The 21,695-nt window shown below is 35.3% G+C and overlaps 1 long non-coding RNA gene and 1 pseudogene across 1 annotated transcript; both read right to left on the reverse strand.

Moving 5' to 3' along the window:
* Positions 1-205: 205 nt before the first annotated feature.
* Positions 206-1,323, reverse strand: LOC145116848 (uncharacterized). The gene is made up of 3 exons (XR_013712331.1): positions 1,182-1,323; positions 1,034-1,066; positions 206-703 (listed from the first exon to the last, which is right to left on the reverse strand). It is a non-coding gene; the product is annotated as an uncharacterized LOC145116848 (long non-coding RNA).
* A 16,021-nt stretch (positions 1,324-17,344) lies between these two features.
* Positions 17,345-17,668, reverse strand: LOC145113090 (vacuolar iron transporter homolog 2 pseudogene; annotated as a pseudogene).
* Between the last annotated feature and the right edge of the window lie 4,027 nt (positions 17,669-21,695).

Raw genomic sequence — 21,695 nt, forward strand, 5'->3', positions numbered from 1 at the left:
AAGGAGGCCGAAAGACTGAAGCTCCGAAGAGTATATTAAAAAAAAATGGGCCCCTAAAATTTTTGGGCCCTGCTCCACTGCCCAGTTTGCCCCTGCCCTACACCGGCCATGTTAGTTGTTGTCTACACCTGAATGATGTATCTATATTTGCATTATGCTAAAAATGCTATGATTTCAAGCAAGATAATCTTGTATACATAAAGGATTTTCAAACAATAAAAGGAGGATACCTCCCATAAATTCTATAAATATATAACTAAAAGGTCATGTACAGACACCGTATGGGACTCCCATGTGGAAAAGATAAATAGCACTTGCAGACGCATGCATTAGGAATGTAAACAGGAGCAATAATCATGTTTGTACCAACACAAGTATAAGGGCTTTGAACAGCCTCTCAACCAACTATACTAAAGCAAGTAAAACATATAATCACTTGATCTATAAAGATGGGTACTTTTCTCTTTTTCCACAATTGTGGTCTCTCTTTTCACCAGAGCCACCTCTAAGGATCTTTGGGTGTACACTGAAACAAACTCACCAATTGCCATACTACATACACCAGCAACCAAGCCAGAAAAGCCTGTAGGAACCATGGCTTTGGCATCTTGTTTAACAGAACGCAGCCACTTTCTTCTTTCTGAGTAGTTAAATTCTTCCTCTACAGAAACCCAGTTTTCCTGTTCGGATTTGTCCTCAAGACCTGAAATGCATAAATCATTTCGCACAGCCATGATGGCGAAAGCAGCAACGATAATATTATGTTTCAAAGAATGATAGATACTGAAAAAAGAACCAGAGATGACTTATTGTTGATGATAGAGCCCCTCAGAAGAACATATATATAGTATGTGTATGTGTGTGTTTTACCTAAATATTATATAGAATGCGTTTGTCTATAATAATCATAATGAGTAGATGCTGAGAAAAAAAATTGAGAGTGTGCAAGCCACATATCACTGATAATGATATTTAAAGAAAGCATTCCAAGAAATAGATTACATAGTATCAGCAGCCATGGTGACAAGCTTACCAGTGAATGCACGTCCTTTTCCTTGATAGTTTACTGCAATTAAAATAAGTTTGTGTACATAATATTATATGTGAAGTTGATCGTTTGTTGTTATAATTATAGAAAGGAGTGTGCATTCCAGAAGTGAAGTTTGAGTAATTAATCTTACGTAAAAATTAAAGATAGTGGCTTCCACATGCCTTCCACAATCCACTCAATATAAAAATGAAACATCTCAAAACTGAAACGGAGTGTTCAGTCCATAACTGGTGGAAAGATGAATTTATAAAATGGAAGGAGTGTGGAATCCAGACCGCCCACATCGTAAAGATGAACTGAAGAAGGAGAAGGCTTTTATTCTAATATTTAACTACATTTCAGTGTACCTAACTAGATAAGGACACAGTAAATCGATAAGAAGGCACTTGCATAAAAGAATGACCGAATGGATTTGGGGAATCTAATGTCAAGTTTATTAAATTTTAAGAAGTGTGCACTCCACACAAAAGTTGTAAAGTTTAATAATTATTATATTAGAGGATTGTGGAATCCCCCTCAATGTTCAAATGGGAATCAAAAGCCATGGATTAAAAACTGAAAAGAGGTGTGCAACCCACAAGTAGTGGAAAAATAAGTATACTATATGAAAGGAGAGTGGAATACATTCATAGGCAGGTCATATCATATGGAAGAACCTTCAGAAAAACTGAAGACTCCTTGTCAGATATAGGATAGCTTAACCTACTTCTCGTAACAAATGGTATTAATACTAATATATGTTAAACATCAATCAATCACACAAATCCAAATACTATTTATATGTTAAACATCAATCAATCACACAAATCCCCTAAGTTCCCTTAAATCAAGGTGCATACTCTTAATTGATTTCTTAAACAAAATATCAATTTGTTGATCCGAAAATCTCATATTACATAAAGGGGTCAATATATCTAGTGTACAGCATAATGCTAGGTGCATGAAATCACTTTCTAGCTAGAGAAGACTAAACTGAGTAGCACAAAATCTAATTACTACGTTCGTGGGAAACAACCTACTGCATTCATTGCACTGCCATAGCCATGAATATATAGGATAACATCAACCTCTACACAGCTAAAACTCTTTGTTGGAGAGTGCTCAGGGAGTGTACCTTGCTAAAAAAATTGGAAACGATTATATATGCTTAACGGATAATGAAATCACACAATAGCCATACCATGATGTCAATACATAAAACTGAAAAAGGAGCCATTTATCTTCCTAATTAATAATTTCATAGTGCCAAATATCATGTGGAAACCCCCCATGCATTCTCAATCACATCTACTTAGGAATAGAACCAGAGACCATATGGTTATTTGGGTATATCTGTATGAAAAATTAAAGGGAAATTGATAATTGTAATTTTTTTTCTTTGTCAAAGGTGGAGGATTTAATTTATTTATTTATTTAATTATTTATTTTAAAACTAGGCTTGTTTTCCAAAAGCTTTGAAGAAATAGATTAGTTTTTGAATATCTAGTAGAAATAGGTTGGTTAGAGGGAGGGCCATTTCTATAAGTTTCTACCGTTTTTTCCGAAAACAAGTTATATACTTTTATTTATAACCTTTATATACTTTCATTTATAACCTTTACATGTTACAAATTTAACCCTTCAACTTTTATCTCATTTTATTTATATATTTCACTCTTGAACAATTTATTTTTTACCCTTATTAAATATTATACATAAATTAATTTATTTGATAATATACATTATATCTTATGTATTATTTTTACAAGTTATACCCTTAAATAGATCTTACAAATATCTTCAAATAAATACAAAAATTGAATATATTATAACATTACAAAAATAAAAGAACAATTAAAACCAATATTACAAAACAAATTAAACGTAAAATTACCATAAAAGTTAAACACTAACCTACATCATTAATTAAAAATGTTACAAAGTTCATATCACAATGAATAATGGCCGAGAAATTGGACAGTTTCTTCTATTATGACTAGGTTGGTGGCATAGTCTACATTTGCAGGTTCGACAGAATGTCCATCTCGTTATGAAATTGATTTGCATGCTTCCGACCTCGATGAACAGGAATTTCGAGGTATCTGATCGAATCTTCCAATCTGACACCAACCAATAATCAACATGAGAAAGTCGGCTGAAAACATACACATATTGTTGTTTATACATCATAGTAGTGTAGACAATATTTACAAGAGAAAGAGAGTTATCCCTTCAATAACCACAAGTTGTAATAGCATGCGGACATGGAAACCTTTCCGTATCCACTACCACATGTACATGTTTGTTGAAAATAATGGACAATGTGCACATTTCCTCCTTTTTCCATTTATTTGTAACTTTGTGACAATTCTGTAGATACCTTCATTGTAGTCAAACTCGGTTAATTTATGGCTTTGTGCACAAGTTTCTCGTTTTCAAAAGTGAGGCCACATACATGATGGTAGAGGTGTACTGCAATTCATTGCAGCATCACTGTACTTTCTAAAAATTTGTACAATTCTATTGAATGTAAGGTCAATATACGCCCTAATCGGTAACTATCTTGCTCCTCGAAGTGCATTGTTCATACTCTTAAAGATATATATGGTCAAGAAACCCCATCGATGATTGTCATCATATAAAAAACACCATTGCTTTCTTTTAATTTGCTTTAAATACAACCAAGCTTCAAGATTGATATTTTTTATTTCTTTCATATATGCAACAAACTTTAATCTTTGTGTGGTTCTGCTAATAGACCAACAAAGCTTTTTAAGACTCACGTTCTTATACCTTTGCAGATAATTACTTCAAATGTATCGAAGACAGAAGCGATGTTATGCTAATGGCTCTTCCCATTCCTGTAGATTTTCCATAGTATAAATTATTCCTCTGTCCCTATCTGAATAACACATAATTTTCTGAAATAAATAACAAGAAAATGTCTGAGTTGGTAACAAAACCAATCCCAATTGTGTGAACTCTTTTCATCAACGATATCATACGTAACAAACAATATACTATTTTTAGCATCTTTTGTGACAACAACAAGCCTTTTCCCTCTATATGAACCCTTCAAATGACAACCATCTACTGAAATATCAGGTCGACATAGAAAAAACACATCAATAGCGTGTCCAAAAGCCTAAAAAACATATTTAAATGTCGCTACATGTGATGAGCTATTTGGACAATGAAACCACTTCACAATTGTATCATGATTTAAAGCCTGCAACGTTGCAATATACTTTGGTAACTCATCAAAGTTACTCTCACAAGTTCCATAAAAACTCTCTATGGCTTTTTGTCTACAACGTCATGCATTTTCATAAGTAGCATCAACATTCAAACTATTTTTAATATCTGATTGTATATGTTTCACTGGATAAGCAACAACATTTTTAATTGAATGGAGGATGTACAATGCAATAGTTGCAGAGTTTAGAATTCTAGTATTATTGTCGATAATCATAATCATCCCCAACACATAATGAGTCACTACAACTATCTTCACTATATAGTGAGTTAGCTTCATGATAGTCTCCCCTAAATGTATCACAATCAACAAAGCAAATGGTACATTTAATGGATTGGGCTTCAACACGTAAAAACTACAAAGGAGATCTACAAAACTAGTACTTGTACGCGGCATTATTTTTTCAACTTCAGTTGAAAACTTGAAACTTGACGCCAATAATTTTAAACATTCTTAGCCAAATAGTACATTATGTCTAGACTTAAATTACTTATGACCCGTTAAATATTGGATTGCCCTCGAAATTGATAGCATAGTGAGATATTCAACTTATTTGACATTTTTTCAACTCCAACATGTGCGTAACATAAATCTTTAAATGCTTCATACCTTATTTTATGCCTACAAATATTTGAAGTAGAAAATTTTGAATGGTCACCCTTTATGACACCATTACCAAATTCAATATTACCACCCCAATATGAATTAATCATAACCGGCCATCTAGAGTTATAATGATAAATATACCAAAATCTAACTACAAAATAAATCATAAGATAGAAAAGAGATTAATGAGTATGCTACATATGCTAATTGTTATTAAATATATGACATAAAGACAATAATATGTACCTTGTTATGGATGAATGAATGTTGAACAAAAAGAAGGAAAGAACCTAAGGAAGGTATGGAAAACGATTGAGTATAAGAAAGAGAAGTTATAATACCAAAAAAAGAATTGGTTTGACAATTCAATCAATTACTTTTATTGATTTTTCATCGACGGCGACATTTGGGTCTGCAGAACACTTCTGCTTTTGTAGTTGAGTAAAGAAAAGTGACATAACTATGCTGAGTTTTCACAAATAGCAACAACTCAGACTATACATTTTAGGCATTATGGACTAAAGATTTTCTCATATTTATGAATAAACGACAATAATATGTACCTTGTTATGGATGAATGAATGTTGAACAAAAAGAAGGAAAGAACCTAAGGAAGGTATGGAAAACTATTGAGTATAAGAAAGAGATGTTATAATACCAAAAAATGAATTGGTTTGACAATTCAATCAATTACTTTTATTGATTTTTCATCAACGGTGACATTTGGGTCTACATAACACTTTTGCTTTTGTGGTTGAGTAAAGAAAAGTGACCTAACTATACTGAGTTTTCACAAATAGCAACAACTCAGACTATACATTTTAGGCATTACGAACTAAAGATTTTCTCATATTTATGAATAAACGATAATAAAATGTCATTACGAATGTTATGGTTTAGTGTTTAACTCTCTCTTGTGTGCTTTCACTCGCATCCATCCATCTAAGAGATTTCTTTGTGTTGGGTCGTCAGCTATGTGGGGTGATTAAAAAATGGGATCTACTAGGCATTCACCTGCACTGCTTTTTCATAGGTTGGAATATGGAACAAAGATCGATTTATATACCTTTTCACATTTTTACCATATAAAACGAAGGAGGGATGCAACCTTAGTCAAGAATTCACAAATAACAGTGTCATTTATAGCTCAAGATCAAGGAACTTCACCATTTTTTATTGTATACGAAACTCCCCCGTGACAGATGGTAGATTTGGTCAAACTAGTAGGGCAGACGACCAACAAACTTTGTGAAAATATAAAGAAATCACACAAAGAAGTGAGGGAGAATATGTCCCAAGCCAATGTAAATTACTAGGCAGTGGTTCATAAACATAAACATACAAAAACATTTGAAGTGGGAGATGATATCATGGTCTACCTATGCAGAAAGAGATTTCAAGTATATATATATATATATATATATATATATATATATATATATATATATATATATATATATATATATATATACATAGCAAACAAGGTCAAAGAAAGTATTGTCCCTACAAGATACTGCTAAAGATCAATGGTAAGACAAATATTGTTGACCTTCTTACTACGATGTCCATTTCCAAGGCTTTCAACATTCCAGGTCTCTATAAGTACTCAAGGTCGAGTTCTTATCAATTGGGGGAATATTGTAATTATCTTATAGTAGAGGGTACCTAAGTGTTTATCTCTAGAGATCTCTTTGTAACCTATTATATTCATTTCTATACAATACACAATTATACGGGCCCTTAATCAAAGCAAAGGGATAAACGATTGTAATTACCAATTTACTATGTTGGATAACACTTGCATCAAGCAACAGAATAGTTAGGAAATCTTTTTCTAGATTAAAAACAAAAAGGAGTGTGCACTCCACACTAAACATGGAAACTACAATATTAGTTTATCAAAAGGTTGCAGGATCCACACAAATACTTGAGCTTCCATGTAACGCCCGCAGATTCGAGCTAGTCAATTTATAGATAATAAGCGTAAAAATGACTTTTTGATAGAAGATTATTTAAGAACAATAATCTTAACAAAATTTATAGTATATATGACAACGATTTCATACATATAAAGAACACTAAAATCTGACTTCGTAAGAGGGAATTATGATTTATCTAAGTTTCAACGCAGTAGTATACAACTCAGAAACCGAAGTAGAGATCGGTTGATTGTTAAGAAAAACAATCTAAACGAGTGTTGAAGATCTCGTCCATATGGTTCCGTCGATAGAAAGACAGTCGAGAACGGATGTCATATGAGAAAGTTATGAATTTTAAATGGACTTTGATAGTCTAAGCCTATTAAAAATATAGCTTTAAAAATAAAAGTCAAAATTAGCTGACGGATTCTAAATGAAAGTTGTAGATCTCGTCAATAGCTACGCGTGAATATAAATAACGTCCATATGAAGAAGATACGATTTTCTGAAGTTTTCCGAGAAGCGTCACGCGCAGGTGGGTTACCCGACATGCACATTCTAGAAGGTGGGGTGTGGACCACCATATTTGTGACATGTGGCAGAAAAACGGGAGGATCGACATCTCAGGTGTGTGCGACACACACATCAAGCGCATTGCGCCATTGTGCTATAAATAGGTTTCGACTGCTCATTTGCTTACTCACTCTCCATCCTCCTCTCTATTAAATTCCTCTTAATTTTAGCCCATTTCACTTAGTTTTAGTCTACGGCGGAGCCCTACAACCCCTGAATCTAGTAGGAGCCATGCGAGTGTGATTTCTAGACATTGGTCAGGAAGAATCTCTGTAAGTTAAGCTACGATATCACTTTCAGTGTAACTTATATTTATGGTCATAAGTCGTTATTATGAACCTATAAATAAGATTTATCAATAATTCCATGTCGTTATACTGATTGATCTACTTATGGGAGAGGTGTCTAGAATAGACACGTTGGCCTGGTTGTTGGATTTCAGAAAAGCTATTATGTTGAAATGATCCTGCCTACCAACTGTCATGCCTTACTGATCCTTACTTGATAGATCTTGATGTATACATTGGGATTAGTGAGGATTTACTATTATCAGTCTCCAGGATCATTAGACTAAAACTTTGATATTACTTAGGTCACATCAAGGAATATCTAAGGTGTTAGGCGAAACTCTCACCCACTTAAGTCAGGTGGGTGCATAGTCCCTTTCATGAACATGATTTAATATAAGTATTAATTAAAATATTAAATATCTGCTGGAAGTCGTATGTGAATTATGTGCTTACTGCCTGGATTATATGTCAGGATATTAATATATATATATATATATATATATATATATATATATATATATATATATATATATATATATATATATATATACACACACACATACACACATAACGTGCTATGTGCGAACCAGATATGGTTCTATTTTATGTTAGGATAAACGGATAATATTATATAATGATATTAAAAGTAGAACTGTTGAGAAGATAAATGATTAATAATACCTAATACTCTTATGGAATTGATATGCACTAAGATAAGTTAGTGTCACCAAAAATAGAGTTGGTATTAAGAGTTGGTTTCAGGCATTGTAATCTAGTCTAGGGATAAACTTAGACTTATGGAAGATACCTAGTTCAGTTAAGTTGATATTAGGTAGTCTCATTAGGAGAATGTGTGTAACCTAGGAACGGAGAGTAAAGTTTTGTTCCATGACACTATCAGGTGTCAATGTACGGTAGCTCCATATGGGATGACCAGAAATGGTGGGTCCCGATCAGGAAATTGCCAGCGGTATGCCTGGTCACCCTACAGATTAGGTGACAACACTCGATCATTCTAGACAGTCTTGTATATTTGGGGAGGTCTACATTTTTTTCCTTGGTGTTCGGGTTCTTAGGGATTTATTATATGTCTATTTTTTGGATGTCGGTTAAGGTCAAAATCTTTCTTGAATCCTTAAGGGTTAAATTATTTTGGGAATAAGGGGAAGATACTTAAAAAATCTCATGGGTAAAATTGAACCTTTTCTTGGCATTAAATGGTAATGAAGGCCTTGATAGTGGTAGTCTTCAGTCTTTTCACCATGAATTGTTGCAAAAATGGAGATGGAGATTTGTTAATGAGATTGAAGCATCGTGGGTTCGAGTAATTAAGTTGTTGCACATAAATCAAGGTGGTGTTCATGCCGGTGAAATATTTATCCATGGCTCACTCGCAGATTATAACTTCTACATGAAAGCAAAATGATAGAGGTAATATCCCCTTTTTTTAATCTCCTAAACCAACTGCAAAGTGGAAATAATACTAGCTTTTCTAATGAAGTTTATCTTGGTAATGTTCCTTCAAATACTAGATTTCAAAGGTTGCTTTATTTGAAAAACAGATATAGATTGCATAATTAAAAAAATTGTAGTTTGAATGTTCGGAATCACCCCCCACTCCCATACAAATCGGGAGAGGATGTTACGGTATTATTATGTTGTATGTTTATTTTGACCCTTTGTAGTTATCTTCGTCTATTGGTGTATATTTGCTATTTATTGTTTGTTTGGAAAATATATTAGGTAATTGCACGAAAGAACAAAATTAAACAATTGTTGCTGAGGCTTGTGTTTAACACAATATCCTTAAAACAAATTTACCTTATATGGGTGTTTGTTTCGCATGATACAATAGTGAAAAGGGATTCTTCAAGATCACCCGAACCTTCTCTTGGCCCAGAAAATACCTTGGTTTCTGCAGGAAGAAGAAGCAATATATAGTAGAAACTGAAGAAAGGAGGAGACAATTGGATCATCTGGTCTAATCTAATCAGTCAAGGAGGTGCTCTTGGTCCAGAAAACACGACACAAAACGACGTCGTGTTGTTTACACTTGACATGAACACGACACGAAAACAAATTTGAATTTCAGTTTCATCCCAATTCCGTTTCGTGTCGTGTATTTTTCTTGTGTCGTGTCATCAATTGCCACCCCTACCCGCGCTCATACGCAAGTTCAATGAACCCAAGTTTGTGCCAAACTGGCTCGCATTTGCACCCCTCCCATGTGCACGCACAAGAAAGAGCCTTCGATTCTATAAATCTTACAAGGGGGTAGAAACCCTTGTAGTTGTATCCCAATTTCCTTTTCTTTCTCCCACCTGTGTGGGATGTAACAAAACCATATTAACTCCTTTTTAATCTCTTTCAACTACCTCACTTTGACAAATAATTTCTCATTCATTTTAATCCGTTTTGGACATATGATATATCAAAACGAAGGTATGATATATCAAAACGAAGGTATCACAGAGGCGAACACGAGCACATAATCATTTATCCATTTTGATTACATTTAGATTTCAAATTTTGTGCTCAAAAAATGGGAAAAAACCCATTTTTGGAAATTGATAAAACTAATTTTCCAACATTGTTGATTAATGAGAGAGAATTTCCATGGGAATATTTGTTATCAACTTCATTGTGCTCGCTTGAAACACCGATTCCCATGGGAGTGCGTTGTTTGCTACTGGCGTCATGCTCCCTATGTTGGTATTGTTAATGGATCTATTTTGTGTATACGGTTGTTTGTATTTATTCTAGTATAGCCCTTTATTATTTCTTAAGGCCTTGTATAGTTGGCCCATATGTATTTTGTATAAAATCGTTTCTATTGTATGAAAGTGTTTTTCATGGGGAATTATTGAAATTACATGGTATCAGACTAGGTCGATCAACCCTAGCCGATCCTTACTTCTCTCTCTCTCTCTCGCTATTCCCTTTTCTGTCAATCTTTCCTTCCTAAATCTTAATCAATCAAGACTTCTTGCTGAATCCTGCATCTTAACTAATGACAGGTTCGTCATCATCTTCTTGTTGTAAAACTTCTTCTACCATCAACATTAAGCATGTTGTACCCATGGTATTGGATCTGGACCGTATGAATTATGACATATGGTGGGAATTATTTGAAACTCACTGTCTAGGATTTGGTGTTGCTCATCACCTTCAACTCCCCAAAGCCAAGGAAATCGATGATACTGAATGTATTAAAGTCGATTCCATTATTAAGTCATGGATTTACAACACCCTTGCTCAACCTTTGTTACACATGATTTTGAAAAAGAAAGTCATTGCTTGTGACATCCCCGTTTTCACGACCAGAAAAGACCGATTTGTTTATGCTTTGTTTTATAAAATCAGAGTAATCCTTTGATTAAAAGAATTGCAGAAGTTGTTCCCAAAACAAAATATGATAATAATTTATCAAATCATTGCTTTAAAGAAATGTATTTTCATTAAATAACAAAATCTCGGGATGTCATGTTCCGATACAGACTAAAAGCATAAACAATATAAAATAGACCTTACAACAGTTATTTATAACTACTGATCTATAATCCAAAATCTCCCGTCAAGTCCACCAACTTATATCTTGTGCCATTACCTGTAATGCAAAGAAAACTGAGTGGGTCAGGCTTGGGAGCCTGGTGAGCATATAGGGTTTTCAACCCACAGTAAGATATAATATTATATTTAATCATCAGACAATCAACCCAAATTACCCATCCCCATTATCTTCTTTTGTTTCTTAAAGCTTTACCCTAAGAGTCAATTATCCTTCATTCATTCATTCCTAAGGATTGACCTAAGGGATTGGCACAAAATCCATTTGCTTCCACGGTTTATACAACAGGCACTACGTCACATAGTCGCCAGGGTTTGTACAATAGGCACTACGTCTCATAGTCACCAGGGTTTACACAATAGGCACTACGTCTCATAGTCACCAGGGTTTACACAATAGGCACTACGTCTCATAGTCACCAGGTATTTCATCTACCCATGTTCTACCCAACATATTTGTAGATATAAAATACATATACGGTTTAAATCATTTAAAAACCTGTATAAAACATCCATTCCACACCCATCTCAAATAAACAAACAATACATAACACATAGCACGTATTTCATAGAAAATACTTCATATCTATGTGTTAGAAGAAAGTAACTATACACTCACTTGATAAGACGATGATCGGACAACACCTCATCTCTTAAAATAATATTTTCCGATAAAACCGGGACGTTTTCTCCAAAACCGGGCTTTACGCGGGAAGAGTTTCGGCTCGGAAACTTTACTTCTCGGGATCCTCGGGGCTTCGGGACTTGCTTCGGGTCTCGGGATTAATACCGGGGCTTCGGGATATTTCTTGCACGTAAAACGATGCAAAAACGAGAGAGAAGGAAATAAAATGAGCAAAGAACTCGGCTGTCTTCGACTTCTATCTATAGGGGCTGAAACCCCGAGTTACGCTGGGCGTAACCCCAAATTACGCTGGGCGTACATCTAGGTACGCTGGGCGTACCGGGTGGATAGGGCCGGATGAGTCACGGGTTTCGTATTATCCGATTTTATAATTAAATAAATATATTTTAATTATTTAAAAACTTCAGAAATTCATATATTCCTCATACGAACTCCGTTTTCGACGTTCTTTATATCCACGCGTAGGTGAGACTATGCTCTACAACTTTCATTTAGACTCCGTCGGCTGATTTGGAATTTATTTTTATTATATTATTTTTAGTAGGCCGGGACAGGAAAACTCCGTTAGAATTTCATAACTTCTTCATCTGACGTCCGTTTTCGTCTGTCTTTTTACCGTTGCACTACTAATAACGAGATCTTCGATTCTCGTTTAGATTGCTTCAACCAAAAATCACTCGATCTCAAATTCGAGTTTCGGGCTGCATACTGCTGAGCTGAAACTTCGATAAATCATAACTTCCTCATACGAAGTCAGATTTGGACCTTCTTTTTATGCACGCTCACGGTTTAACGAACTCTATGAATTTCGTTTAGATCACTAAGGCTAAATATTGGTCTAACGTAAATTCACTATTTACGTCGCGCTGTGTCGTGTCGGTTCTGTCGCGAAACTTCGACATGTCATAACTTCTTCGTTACAACTCGGATTTCGACATTCTTTATATATTCGGAAACCTTGCCACGACCACTACAACTTAGTTAAGATTATTCATTCTAAATAATCTTTTATCAAAAAGTCATTTTTGACGCTTATCGTCTCTAAATTGACTAGCCCGGATCTACGGGCATTACATTGCTCATTCTATATGGGTTTATCTTGAAAAACGTTTTTGAGATAACAAGGAAAACAAAGCTCTTCAACTTGAATCTGAGTTGAGAAACATCACCATGGTGATTCTGATGTTACAGACTACTGTACCCGCATAAAAACCATAGTTGATTTAGTGGAGAACCTTGATGCTCTTGTTCCTGAAAGAAATCTCGTGTCTTACACTCTTAGTTGTCTAACAAAGTTATAGTACATTGCCACCACCATCCGTCATCAAAGGCAGGTTTCGTCTTTCATGGACACCCGCTCTATGTTAATCATGGAAGAACATAAAATGCTTCAAGATGATCAAAAAATCGCTGCCATGCCTCACTCAGATCATTCATCTTCCCTTACTGTTCTTGCTACTGATGGCTCCTATCAACATCAAAACAATTCTCGAGGCTCCAATAATTTTCGTGCTGGAAAGGGTGGCCGGAATGGTTGTGGTGGCCGGGGCGAAAGATCAGGAGATAGCAGATCTGGCGGTACATCTCATCAGTGACAACAACCTCCCCCACCAGCCGGGTGGGCTTACGGATGGTACCAGGTCCAACAACCGCAACCGGCCAGCAAGGCCTGCTGCCGAACCCAACTTCACCAGCCCAACAACACTTCAGCGGCTTCAAGCAATCAGCCCAACAACCTTCTTTTTCCTTTTCCATCTGCACCTGTCCAGTAGGCATTTGTATCCCCTCATCAGGTCCAACAACCACACGAACAACCCACTACTATCCCAAAAATGTTTAATGCCATGTCCTTAAATGACCCGACAAATGTGGGATGGTACATGGACACCGGTGCTACCTCGCATATTCATGCAAATGCAGGTATACTTAAAACTGTTTTAGATAAAAGCAATTTTTCTTCATCTGTTTTAGTTGGGGACGGATCCACAATCCATGTAAGTAAGGTCGGACACACCACAACTCCTCTCCCTAATGCTTATCGTACTCTTTTCTTGAAAAATGTTTTAGTCACTCCCCAAATTAGTAAAAATCTCATTTCCATCAATCGTTTTACTTGTGAAAATAATTGTTCCGTTGAATTTGACTCTTTTGGTTTTTCTGTAAAGGATCTAGCTCAAAAGTAAACACATTCTCATGGGATGGATAGCACCGGTGACCTCTATCCGATCACTACTCCTTCTCCTCAATCATTCGTTTTTGTTGCTCTGTTTGTCTGGCATCATCAACTCGGTCACCCCGGTCATCACGTCTTCAAGCAAATAGTTGACAGTCGAGCTATTTTGTGTTCAACCAATAAAATTTCAACTTTATGTCAATCTTGTCAATTAGGAAAACATGTTAAATTGCCATTTACTTTATCTAATTATGTTTCTGAGTCTCCTTTTGAACTTGTTCACTATGATGTTTGGACCTCTCCGGTCGCAAGTATTAGTGGCATTAAATATTATGTTATCTTTCTTGACAATTTCTCTCATTTTTTGTGGGTTTATCCCTTACGTGCCAAATCAGATGTTTCCTCTAAATTTGTTCATTTTCGGTCTATTTTTTCAAAATCAATTCAAAACCGATATTAAAGACCTACAATGTGATATTAGGGGTGAATACAATAATAATCAATTCCATCAAATATGCGATCAAAATGGAATTCTCATGCGTTTTTCCTCATACATCTCAACAAAACGGCAAATCTGAACACATGCTTCGCACTATAAAAATATTCTCCGTACCTTTCTCCTTCATGCTCGCCTCCCTCCCGATTATTGGGTTGAGGCTCTTCAAATGGCCGAACATATCTTAATCATTCTTCCCTCTACCACCATTGACAATAACACACTTTTTCATAAATTTACCGCATTCGTCCCACATATGATCATCTTCGAGTATTCGGGTGTCTTTGTTTCCCTCGCATCGTCACTCCTCATAAACTTTCGACACGCTCCACTCCGTGTGTATTTTTTGGATATCCCACAAATCACAAGGGCTATCGATGTCTAAATCTCCATACAAAACAGATTATTATCTCTCGAGATGTTGCCTTTGACGAAACTGTGTTTCCATTTGGATCCATGACTGCTGATGCTCCCCTGTCTTACTCGTTCCTTGAAAACATTCACCTCCCTTCCAATCTCTCATCCCCACTTGATCCAAACTCCCACCATCATGACTCCGATTTTTCCTTTACTCCATCGCCTCCTTCTGATCACGGTTCTGAGGACGAGCCTCCTCACGAGACCTCCTCTCCTACTTCTGTAGATGATGTGGCTACGTCAGCCACAACCGATTATGTCTCATCTGCCGAGAGCAGTCCCTCGGTAGCCCCCATAAATTCTACTTCTGCTTCTGCCTATTCGCTTCCGTCTCAATCCCATCATCTAATGCTCACGCATGCTAAAAGTGGTGTTAAAAAGCCTATTGAAAAACTTAAGCTTCATGTCGAGTCATCCTCTCCTCTCCCCCAAACTTACTTACAAGCATTTAACGATCCTAACTGGCTCAAAATGATGCATGAGGAATACTCTGCTCTTATCTCTATCAAAACATGGGTTCTAGTGCCACGACCTCCTAGTGCTAATATTATTAATTGCATTTGTCTTTTTAAAAAGAAGCTTAATGTGGATTGCTATTTAGCTCGATATAAAGCTCGTCTTGTTGCTAATGGACGAAGTCAGAGACCTGGTATTGATTGTGATGAGACTTTCAGTCCAGCTGTCAAACCTGCCACCATTCGTACTATTCTCAGCATTGCAGTTACACACCACTAGCCAATTCGACAACTTGATGTGAAGAATGCCTTTCTTCATGGTCATCTTCAGGAGACCGTTTATATGCAGCAATCCCCTGGTTTTCGGGATTTCTCAAAACCGGATCATGTTTTTCTCCTTCAACGATCTCTTTATGGTCTTAAACAGGCCCCTCGTGCATGGTTTCAACAGTTTACTACGTTTATTACTCGTCTTGGTTTTACTAACAACAAGTGTGATTCTTCTCTATTTATCTACAGACATGGCTATCATATTGCTTACCTTTTGTTGTATGTGGATGATATAATTCTCACCGACTCCTCTCCTCAACTTCTGACTCACATCATTAACCTGCTTGGATCCGAGTTTTCTATGTCATATCTTGGAGATCTTCATTATTTTTTAGGTATCGCTGCCACCAGGACCGTTGATGGCCTGTTTTTGTCTCAACAGAAACATGCTAATGAGATTCTTGCTCGTGCTTCTATGTTGAATTGAAAACCTGCCTCTACTCCAGCCGATCTTAGTTCCGAATTTGATGGGTCGGGACCTCCTGTTGCAGACCCTACTCTATATCTACATGCATGATCCTCGCGAGCCTTACTTTGCTGCTCTTAAACGCATTCTGCGTTACGTTTGTGGTACTTCTGATCAAGGACTTCAAATTTTTTGTTCTTCATCTATTGACATTATAGCATATGCTGATGTTGATTGGGCTGGCTGTCCTGTTACCAGGCGCTCCACCTCGGGTTATTGTGTCTTCTCGGGGCATAATCTTTTATCTTTGTCCTCTAAACGCCATTCTACTATATCCCGCTCCAACGTTGAGGCCGAATATCGTGGGGTTGCTAATGCTGTTGCTGAAACATGCTGGATTTGGAATTTACTTCTTGAGCTATACTACTCTCATCATCAAGCTGCAATTGTATACTGTGATCATGTGAGTGTCGTGTATATGTCTTCCAATCCTGTTCAACATCAACGGACCAAACATATTGAGATTCACTGCACTTTGAGATAAGGTTGCCACCGGTCATGTTCGGGTCCTTCATGTTCCATCCAAATCTCAATATGCGGATATCTTCACTAAAAGCCTTCCTTTCACTTTGTTTCTTGATTTCCGGTCCAGTTTGAACGTTCGCCAACCATCTCCCGTTCCAACTGCAGGGCTGTTAATGGATCTATTTTGTGTATACGGTTGTTTGTATTTATTATAGTATAGCCCTTTATTATTTCTTAAGGCCTTGTATAGTTGGCCCATATGTATTTTGTATAAAATAGTTTCTATTGTATAAAAGTGTTTTTCATAGGGAATTATTGAAATTACAGGTATATGGGCAAGATTTACCGGAAGTTTATTAGTTGTTGTATACACCTGCATGATGTATCTATATTTGCATTATGCTAAAAATGCTATGTTTTCAAGCAAGATAATCTTGTATGCATAATGGGTTTTCAAACAATAAAAGGAGGATACCCCCCATAAATTATATAAATATATAACTAAAAGGTCATGTACAGACACCGTATGGGACTCCCATGTGTAAAAGATAAATAGCACTTGCAGACGTATGCATTAGGAATGTAAACAGGACTAATAATCATGTTTGTACCAACACAAGTATAAGGGCTTTGAACAGCCTCTCAACCAACTATACTAAAGCAAGTAAAACATATAATAACTTGATCTATAAAGATGGGTACTTTTCTCTTTTTCCACAATTGTGGTCTCTCTTTTCACCAGAGCCACCTCTAAGGATCTTTGGGTGTACACTGAAACAAACTCACCAATTGCCATACTACATACACCAGCAACCAAGCCAGAAAAGCCTGTAGGAACCATGGCTTTGGCATCTTGTTTAACAGAACGCAGCCACTTTCTTCTTTCTGAGTACTCAAATTCTTCCTCTACAGAAACCCCGTTTTCCTGTTCGGATTTGTCCTCAAGACCTGGAATGCATAAATCATTTCGCACAGCCATGATGGCGAAAGCAGGAACGATAATATTATGTTTCAAAGAATGATAGATACTGAAAAAAGAACCAGAGATGACTTATTGTTGATGATAGAGCCCCTCTGATAGAACATATATATAGTATGTGTATGTGTGTGTTTTACCTAAATATTATATAGAATGCGTTTGTCTATAATAATCATAATGAGTAGATGCTGAGAAAAAAATTTGAGAGTGTGCAAGCCACATGCCACTGATAATGATATTTAAAGAAAGCATTCCAAGAAATAGATTACATAGTATCAGCAGCCATGGTGACAAGCTTACCAGTGCATGCACGTCCTTTTTCTTGATAGTTTACTGCAATTAAAATAAGTTTGTGTACATAATATTATATGTGAAGTTGATCCTTTGTTGTTATAATTATAGAAAGGAGTGTGCACTCCACAAGTGAAGTTTGAGTAATTAATCTTACATAAAAATTAAAAATAGTGGATTCCACATGCCTTCCACAATCCACTCAATATAAAAATGAAACATCTCAAAACTGAAACGGAGTGTTCAGTCCATAACTGGTGGAAAGATGAATTTATAAAATGGAAGGAGTGTGGAATCCACACCGCCCACATCGTAAAGATGAACTGAAGAAGGAGAAGGCTTTTATTCTAATATTTAACTACATTTCAGTGTACCTAACTAGACAAGGACACAGTAAATCGATAGGAACGCACTTGCATAAAAGAATGACTGAATGGATTTGGGGGATCTAATGTCAAGTTTATTAAATTTTAAGAAGTGTGCACTCCACACAAAAGTTGTAAAGTTTAATAATTTAGAGGATTGTGGAATCCCCCTCAATGTTCAAATGGGAATCAAAAGCTATGGATTAAAAACTGAAAAGAGGTGTGCAACCCACAAGTAGTGGAAAAATAAGTATACTATATGAAACGAGAGTGGAATACATTCACAGGCAGGTCATATCATATGGAAGAACCTTCAGAAAAACTGAAGACTCCTTGTCAGATATAGGATAGCTTAACCTACTTCTCGTAACAAATGGTATTAATACTAATATATGTTAAACATCAATCAATCACACAAATCCAAATACTATTTATATGTTAAACATCAATCAATCACACAAATCCCCTAAGTTCCCTTAAATCAAGGTGCATACTCTTAATTGATTTCTTAAACAAAATATCAATTTATTGATCCGAAAATCTCATATTACATAAAGGGGTCAATATATCTAGTGTACAGCATAATGCTAGGTGCATGAAATCACTTTCTAGCTAGAGAAGACTAAACTGAGTAGCACAAAATCTAATTACTACGTTCGTGGGAAACAACCTACTGCATTCATTGCACTGCCATAGCCATGAATATATAGGATAACATCAACCTCTACACAGCTAAAACTCTTTGTTGGAGAGTGCTCAGGGAGTGTACCTTGCTAAAAAAATTGGAAACGATTATATATGCTTAACGGATAATGAAATCACACAATAGCCATACCATGATGTCAATACATAAAACTGAAAAAGGAGCCATTTATCTTCCTAATTAATAATTTCATAGTGCCAAATATCATGTGGAAACCCCCCATGCATTCTCAATCACATCTACTTAGGAATAGAACCAGAGACCATATGGTTATTTGGGTATATCTGTATGAAAAATTAAAGGGAAATTGATAATTGTAATTTTTTTTTCTTTGTCAAAGGTGGAGGATTTAATTAATTTATTTATTTAATTATTTATTTTAAAACTAGGCTTGTTTTCCAAAAGCTTTGAAGAAATAGATTAGTTTTTGAATATCTAGTAGAAATAGGTTGGTTAGAGGGAGGGCCATTTCTATAAGTTTCTACCGTTTTTTCCGAAAACAAGTTATATACTTTTATTTATAACCTTTATATACTTTCATTTATAACCTTTACATGTTACAAATTTAACCCTTCAACTTTTATCTCATTTTATTTATATATTTCACTCTTGAACAATTTATTTTTTACCCTTATTAAATATTATACATAAATTAATTTATTTGATAATATACATTATATCTTATGTATTATTTTTACAAGTTATACCCTTAAATAGATCTTACAAATATCTTCAAATAAATACAAAAATTGAATATATTATAACATTACAAAAATAAAAGAACAATTAAAACCAATATTACAAAACAAATTAAACGTAAAATTACAATAAAAGTTAAACACTAACCTACATCATTAATTAAAAATGTTACAAAGTTCATATCACAATGAATAATGGCCGAGAAATTGGACAGTTTCTTCTATTATGACTAGGTTGGTGGCATAGTCTACATTTGCAGGTTCGACAGAATGTCCATCTCGTTATGAAATTGATTTGCATGCTTCCGACCTCGATGAACAGGAATTTCGAGGTATCTGATCGAATCTTCCAATCTGACACCAACCAATAATCAACATGAGAAAGTCGGCTGAAAACATACACATATTGTTGTTTATACATCATAGTAGTGTAGACAATATTTACAAGAGAAAGAGAGTTATCCCTTCAATAACCACAAGTTGTAATAGCATGCGGACATGGAAACCTTTCCGTATCCACTACCACATGTACATGTTTGTTGAAAATAATGGACAATGTGCACATTTCCTCCTTTTTCCATTTATTTGTAACTTTGTGACAATTCTGTAGATACCTTCATTGTAGTCAAACTCGGTTAATTTATGGCTTTGTGCACAAGTTTCTCGTTTTCAAAAGTGAGGCCACATACATGATGGTAGAGGTGTACTGCAATTCATTGCAGCATCACTGTACTTTCTAAAAATTTGTACAATTCTATTGAATGTAAGGTCAATATACGCCCTAATCGGTAACTATCTTGCTCCTCGAAGTGCATTGTTCATACTCTTAAAGATATATATGGTCAAGAAACCCCATCGATGATTGTCATCATATAAAAAACACCATTGCTTTCTTTTAATTTGCTTTAAATACAACCAAGCTTCAAGATTGATATTTTTTATTTCTTTCATATATGCAACAAACTTTAATCTTTGTGTGGTTCTGCTAATAGACCAACAAAGCTTTTTAAGACTCACGTTCTTATACCTTTGCAGATAATTACTTCAAATGTATCGAAGACAGAAGCGATGTTATGCTAATGGCTCTTCCCATTCCTGTAGATTTTCCATAGTATAAATTATTCCTCTGTCCCTATCTGAATAACACATAATTCTCTGAAATAAATAACAAGAAAATGTCTGAGTTGGTAACAAAACCAATCCCAATTGTGTGAAATCTTTTCATCAACGATATCATACGTAACAAACAATATACTATTTTTAGCATCTTTTGTGACAACAACAAGCCTTTTCCCTCTATATGAACCCTTCAAATGACAACCATCTACTGAAATAACAGGTCGACATAGAAAAAACACATCAATAGCGTGTCCAAAAGCCTAAAAAACATATTTAAATGTCGCTACATGTGATGAGCTATTTGGACAATGAAACCACTTCACAATTGTATCATGATTTAAAGCCTGCAACGTTGCAATATACTTTGGTAACTCATCAAAGTTACTCTCACAAGTTCCATAAAAACTCTCTATGGCTTTTTGTCTACAACGTCATGCATTTTCATAAGTAGCATCAACATTCAAACTATTTTTAATATCTGATTGTATATGTTTCACTGGATAAGCAACAACATTTTTAATTGAATGGAGGATGTACAATGCAATAGTTGTAGAGTTTAGAATTCTAGTATTATTGTCGATCATCATAATCATCCCCAACACATAATGAGTCACTACAACTATCTTCACTATATAGTGAGTTAGCTTCATGATAGTCTCCCCTAAATGTATCACAATCAACAAAGCAAATGGTATATTTAATGGATTGGGCTTCAACACGTAAAAACTACAAAGGAGATCTACAAAACTAGTACTTGTAGGCGGCATTATTTTTTCAACTTCAGTTGAAAACTTGAAACTTGACGCCAATAATTTTAAACATTCTTAGCCAAATAATACATTATGTCTAGA

Source organism: Lactuca virosa, chromosome 5, assembly GCF_052849685.1.
Source record: "Lactuca virosa cultivar CGN04683 chromosome 5, Lactuca_virosa_CGN04683_v6, whole genome shotgun sequence".
Lineage (NCBI taxonomy): Eukaryota > Viridiplantae > Streptophyta > Magnoliopsida > Asterales > Asteraceae > Lactuca > Lactuca virosa.